The following is a 6,990-nucleotide window of genomic DNA, read 5'->3' as shown; positions in this document are numbered from 1 at the left end:
ATTTGTACTCATGGAAATTACTAAAGTAGTCAAACCTGTTCATTAGAAGGGGGTGTCCCAATACTTTTGGCAATAAAGTGAACAAGCCAACCTAGCTATTCAAAATCTTGGTCTGCAATTTAATAATATTGACCTATTACTTTTGCTATTGCTTTTGACCATTAGGTATCAGTAACGTAATTCATTCAGAACCTGTTCTATGGACATAGCTCATGCGCTTCCTGCTGCTGCTCTATGTAATCAGAGTGTGAATTTGTAGATTTTCTATAGCAAAAATAAGATGTTTTTTTAAAAGTGCAACTGACCAAATCGTCCGGCTCGGTTTGCACCCCCAAAGATAATTTTGCCGGAAATGCAGAAATAAGCGTAATTTTGTTTTATTTGTAACTCTTTGGTAGATATATTTATCATTTCTATTACATTACTACTACTACTACAAGCCAACCTAGCTATTCAAAATCTTGGTCTGCAATTTAATAATATTGACCTATTACTTTTGCTATTGCTTTTGACCATTAGGTATCAGTAACGTAATTCATTCAGAACCTGTTCTATGGACATAGATTTTCTGTACCACACTATTCTGCTGATATGGAATGAGTTTGACTACTTAGTCAATTATATTAAAATAAATGCTTGACTGGGGCAAACAAAAAAATTCTATGTAATCAGAGTGTGAATTTGTAGATTTTCTATAGCAAAAATAAGATGTTTTTTTAAAAGTGCAACTGACCAAATCGTCCGGCTCGGTTTGCACCCCCAAAGATAATTTTGCCGGAAATGCAGAAATAAGCGTAATTTTGTTTTATTTGTAACTCTTTGGTAGATATATTTATCATTTCTATTACATTACTACTACTACTGTTACTACTAATAAAACAGATCTCTGGTGGCCCCAAAAGTGCGTGGGCCCTTAGAATCATCCTAACTCCACCCCACCCCACATTAACGGCGACCCTGCTCATCTGTGCATTTTAGATTTGCTGAATTGTTTTGTGATTTTACATATGGTACTACACTCAGAGAGGGGGCCTCTCCGTGTTTGCACTGCATTTGTCTATGAGTATTCAGCTGCACAGTTTGTTATGCTTGATTGTTAGACATTGCAAAGAATATTTTTGTCTTACATTTTACTGTATTTAGATTCAGTGACTTATTTAGAGTCTAAATTACATTTTCAAATATTAAAATACATTCTTAATATGCAATAAAAACTACTATAAGTCGTTAACTAGATTTCCTTGAAACATGTAAACACTGGCTCTGTGGTGCTTTGAAAACATTGTTTGAGTGACACACACATACACAAAGTACATTGGTTTAACCAATGGCATGAGCTTAAAGGAGGGGCTATCACATGTCCAACCAATGGAAGAAGAGGGGAGTGTTCAGGAAACCTGCTAGCAACAATCACTGCCTCCAAAATGGTGTATTATGTATTACATTTGATGAAATGATTTACTTCTCTACTGTTAATAAAGTATGTTTTACAAATACGACATGGTGGAATTGTCATGTGGTCTGGCTATTTACAAATAATGTTGACAGTGGTGTTCCAGAAGTAAAAATCCCATTTATTTTCTCCAAAGGGGGGTTGATTTTTAACAATAACTTAAAAAACTTTCAAAACAGACCTTCTGGGAGCTGCAAGGTTATTTAATTGAAGTTATATGCTTTTGTTGAAGCCATCAGCCCGCAATATTTCAAATTTTTTTAATTATTATGTCATGTTCAACAGTGAAATTCCTGGTGAAAACTACATAATCCAGAAACCTCTACCAGTCAGAGAACTGAAACAAGCAAATTAATAAACAAATGAGCTCTGTAGTCCCTGCCCACTCCCATGAAGCACTGCGAATGATGTAACCGACTATTTTGCAATAATCTTATAACTTTTAAACGATTACCTTTTAAAACCCCTATGAGAAAAACACGGTCACTTTAGTTTGGAGACCAATTCTCACTATTAACTAACTATTAACTATGACTTTTCCCTCAATAAACTCCTGCTTATTAATAGTTAGTAAGGTAGTTGTTAAATTTAGGTATGGGGTAGGATTCAGAGATCTAAAATATAGTTAGTCATGCAGAAGAAGGCATTAATATGTGCTTTATAAGCACTAAAAAATCAGCAAATATGCTAGTAACAGGCATGCTAATAAGCAACTAGTTAATATTGAGAATTTGTCCCTGAAGTGTTACCAAAAATACTTTCAGAACCAAACCCTACTGAAAACATGGGGAGGCACTGTTGCACACTATGCTTTTAGCATAGCCTATATTTATGCTAGCCTATAAAAATTTTTTTGGAAATGTATTTGTTTTATGAAAATGTTTTATTTAGAATGTCTCACTTCATCTGTAATACCCATAGAAATATGCAGTAGTGACTTTGCAGTAATATTGACTGATCTAACTATAGGCTCCGCTTACCAGTCTAAATATGTTTCTGCATTTACTCTGAAGATCATGAGCTCATCGACCTCATAAATAAGACCACTCAACCTCTCCTACCCTCAGAGTCCCTCCAGAGATGGATGTGGAAACTCATCCTCCAACAATCCCTGTCCTTAAATGAACGGCTATATAGTAGGGTTCAACCGTTTCAATGTCTCTGCGTTAAACACTTTCTTCATTAGTAATGATGGACATTCAGAAAAAAATGACTGTTGAGATGACTCATATTTTTCCTCTCCACTTACAGACGGGTCTGATAGTGGCGTGTTACCAAGGCTACGTGGATGTGGTCATTGCACTCTCTCAGTGTCCATATATGGACGTGAACTGGCAGGATAACGAAGGAAATACGGCTCTCATGACTGCTGCACAAGCAGGTAAGGGAAATGAAGACATAAAATTACAATCAGCAACTCCCAGTAGATCCCCCTGGGCCTTCATTTGGCTGTTCTATGAAACAAGAGCCAATATATTATCCTTTATCATACTTAGGGTTACAGTCGTGATGAAACAGAAGTAGCACCAAATCTTCTCTTCGGTATTGAGGCATATATCTAAGTGAATGGGATTGTTGAAAAGGACAAAAATTAGGATGAGGTCTTGGTTCAGACACAGGAGCTATATATAAATGAAAGCTTGCAGTCATTTGTAAGAAAGGGACTAAATGAATGGAGAAGTCCAGCAGCGGAAGATCCAGTTGACATGTTGATAAAAAATAATGAGGTATAAAAAGAAAAGAAACATGCATAGATTAACCATTCCAAAAGAATATGTTGCTTTGTATAATAGTCTGCCAAATGCATTGTTGTAAATGTATTCTATGTCCTTTTGAATTATAGGTCACAGTATGATTACCAACTACCTGCTGAACTACTTTCCCAGGCTTGACACTGAGCGCAGGAACTGCCATGGCTTCACTGCGATGATGAAAGCAGCCATGCAGGGTCGAGCCGAATGCGTACGGTCTCTCATAATGACAGGTACAGTATCTATCATCAGCTGAAAAATTCATATGGGTTCCTAATTTAGTTCATGCATACGTAATAATCCATTTTGTTCCTTCATGTGGGCATTCATTTTCCCTCATTGTCTGATGTTTTTCGTTATGCAGGAGGAGACATTGAAGCAAGGGACTTTGGCCGTAAGCTGACTCCACGGGAATGGGCCCTGTTCACGGGCCGCTACGAGACCGCCAGACTGATGGCCCGACTGATGGAACAGCCGTGCGCCGAACAGTTCTGTGACTCTTACCACATGGAGTGGCCTATGCTAAGCGAACTGGTAGATCGTTCAAAGGAGCCCAAGTCCTGCTGGAGGAAGTTCTCCGAGTGCGTCTGTAACTTGTTTACCATCAGCATGAAGACCAACCCTGTGGACGAAGGTGCCATGGACTACATGGTGCGCATGACCACAGCGCTGGCCAGCCCGTTCATAGCCACTGCCTGCCACACCGTGTGTCCGGGCAGCCCTCCGTGTGTGGGAAAACGTCGCCCTGCTGTCCAGGACATCATCCGTAAACAGCGCTTGGCTGAGCTGAAGAACCTCGGGCCCGAGCGCCTCAACAACTATAAGCGGCTCTTCCAGAACTCCAGGGTGCTGCTGGTGCCGAAGAAGCAGGAGCGGCGCACCAGTCTGCAGCCGCAGTTACTGCAAAGCGTCGCGATGGCCTCCACCATGGCCCTGCGGAGAAGCAGCCTCCTGCCACTTCACATGATGCGCAGGAGCAGCGTCCGTCCTGGGATGGTGGTTCCTAAAGTCATGCTGTGCAAAGCACCTCCTTCCACATACATCCCGGAGCGGCCGCCGCGCAGGACTTCAAAAGACTTGTCGCACCTACAGATCCCTAAATGGAAGTACAAAGCTCTGAAGGAGGAGAAGAAGAAAGCTGAACGCATGGATAGGTTGAGACTGCCTGTTGGGAGGAAAAAGTGATGTGGCTTTTGATGCCGTAGTGTTTTTAAGGATGTTTTCTACTGTGAAGGCTTGTGGTTAGTGTGAGAGTCATACACTACTCTTTTAGACTGCTATGGACTATAAAATATGGATTTTATAATATTTACTCTTACTGATACATTAAGGCGTAATGATTATAATTTATAGAAACAGCTAACAAGTTTTATAGCTTTTTTGGTTCATTATCTCGAGGCAAGTCATACTTCAAAGTTTATGCATACTGATTTCTGTGTTTTATATTGCTCTCAAAGACTGAATTTTTGAAAGGGAGTGTTATATTAAAAAGCTGCTAAACATTAAACATAACAATGGACTTTCATAACAATGAAATAGCCTACTATATTTGGTCTGGACATGCTCTCTTCTATCTATTTATCTCTTTGAAAGTTATTAATCCAGTATTGAGTCTGCATTACAAAACATCACTTGTTTTGTTGACATTCTAAGATATTCACACAGAAACTATTTCCTGTAAACGTGACTTCCGATTCATTGCTGCCATAGGTAAATAACTAAAATAAGAATTTGCGGTAACACTATTAGCGCTTTAAACCAGATATACGATAATAAAGTAAAAACTATGTAAATTACCTGTTTGTAGCAGCATAACAGACTGTTTTGTACAGCTTTAATAACTGGAACGCACAAGTCTTCCGTTGTCAAACACTTAAATTTAAAAGTGTCCGTTCCCGCTCTTACGATAAGATTTTTTCCTGTCTTAAACAAATGTTGCGCGCCTGCGCAAACGGCGCTCTGAACCGACCAGTTTACTCGTGTCAAAGTGGGTGATGTTAGTGTTATAATGAAACGATTCAAATGTATTGCTAAAAAATTAAACTCTTGAAAAAGACACAGGCTAAAAGTCTGAGATACATCGTAGTCTAATATAGATGAATATTTGAAACCTACTGCTCGTTGGGTAAATTAGACAAATACCAATCATAAAGATGTCAAATGATAGTATTGAAATCCAAAAATAAAGCAGTTTATAAGCGGTGCACCTGCACTAGCAATGCAGAGTGAAATGGGTAGTAAACTTCCAGTAGGGGTCAGTATTACATCTAGTCACTTGCGATAAGGCTCATGTTCCCAAAACACACAATCCAGACATGTGGCAATTTCCGTTCTCAAAATGCATTTTTCAATATCCGTATCTAACGACGCGCTTAAATTAGCAATAAAAATCAACATTCACATTACACCATCACCATTTCTATGCATCAAGCTGACTGTATAGGGATTAATACTCTTATGTATTAGCATTGATGAGATTGAAATTAATGGACGTGAAGGGCCTGTGTTTCAGAGCTGCAGTCACGGGTTGTCGTTTAGCGCCTGCCACACTTTTTTATACTGCAGACTGGTTCTCAGGACAAAGTGAGAAGCACATAGCCTGTCAATGTCAAAATATCTCTCTGTGGGGGAAATGGTAATGAAACAGTCGTGATGAAATCCTAACAGGAGCTAGCAGCTTGCCTGCCTGGCCTCTGATAGCTATCTAGGAATTCTATCAAAAATACAATGAATTGAAAACTCACATCAGTACAAGGTAACAAAAAACCTGTTAGTGTGTTAGTGCTGATGTCTGGAACACAATAAATGCAGTTGAGTAAATAGATACAAAATACATCAGTGCTGTTCAAGTGTTAACATCTTTTTTTTTTTTAATATGTGTGGATTATAATGTGGATAGCCTTTATATATTTGAAACCAAATCTGGCAGTAAAATGTGTACCAATCCCAAAGAAAACCCCAATAAGGAAGAAATGACTCAAGACACAGGACAAAACAAATCACAAAATTGTGATTCTCCATTAGTTTATATAGCAGTTGCAACCTGGCTTTAAAAAGGTTCACAATTCTCTCAAACACTTTGTCTAGCAACAGGAAAAAAAAGTTTTACTTACATCTTCAATGCAGGTTGTCTGATATGTCTACTTTTTCACAGATATTTTGCTTGTTCTCAGACGTTCACTATCGATGGTGCTGAAGATATGTGAGTTTGGGGATCACCCTGAATCCTTGCATCTGACAATTACCTCTAAGTGTAAAATGACATGAAGGGAAGACCAGGGCCTGCTTCATACCTTCCTGAAATCTGATAGACTTGATGCTTAAGGTTTGAAAATTACAAAAATGATAGGGTATTGTCATTGTTTGTTCTCCGTTCAATCAATAGAGGAATGTTCACCCATCTTCTCCTGCAATAAGATGACCTGAGATAAGGTATATGCAATTACCTAAGAGAAAAAAAATGGAAATCAAGAGGTGCATCTATACGCACAGCTCTCCTTCTAGAGCATAGGTTGTGTAGGATTCAAAGCTATTCATTTTAGTGGCATCCGTTTTACTAAGGACATAAAACACATTCAAAACATATTAATAAAAGGTAGCAGTATAGGCCAAAAGGTATTCGAGCATCGTTTTAGCACCTTTTCAAGTCAATATTAGAAGCTTCATCACATCAGCCCTCACTGAGCCCTGGTCTCGCCTGTTTTACACAGCAAACAACATGACAATAGGAGGTCAACATCTGGATTAGAAATTAAAGTGAACAAAACCCTATGCTTTTTTTTAACT

At 38.7% G+C, this 6,990-nt stretch overlaps 1 pseudogene; it reads left to right on the top strand.

Annotated features, from left to right (window-relative positions):
- LOC107746921 (ankyrin repeat domain-containing protein 33B-like) overlaps positions 1-4,601 on the top strand; it is an 11,106-nt pseudogene extending 6,505 nt beyond the window's left edge.
- Positions 4,602-6,990: the final 2,389 nt, after the last annotated feature.

Source organism: Sinocyclocheilus rhinocerous, unplaced genomic scaffold, assembly GCF_001515625.1.
Source record: "Sinocyclocheilus rhinocerous isolate Xijiao unplaced genomic scaffold, SAMN03320098_v1.1 scaffold1581, whole genome shotgun sequence".
In the NCBI taxonomy this organism is placed as follows: domain Eukaryota; kingdom Metazoa; phylum Chordata; class Actinopteri; order Cypriniformes; family Cyprinidae; genus Sinocyclocheilus; species Sinocyclocheilus rhinocerous.
Note: the sequence above shows the minus strand (reverse complement) of the source record. Positions and strands in the feature narration are given on the sequence as shown.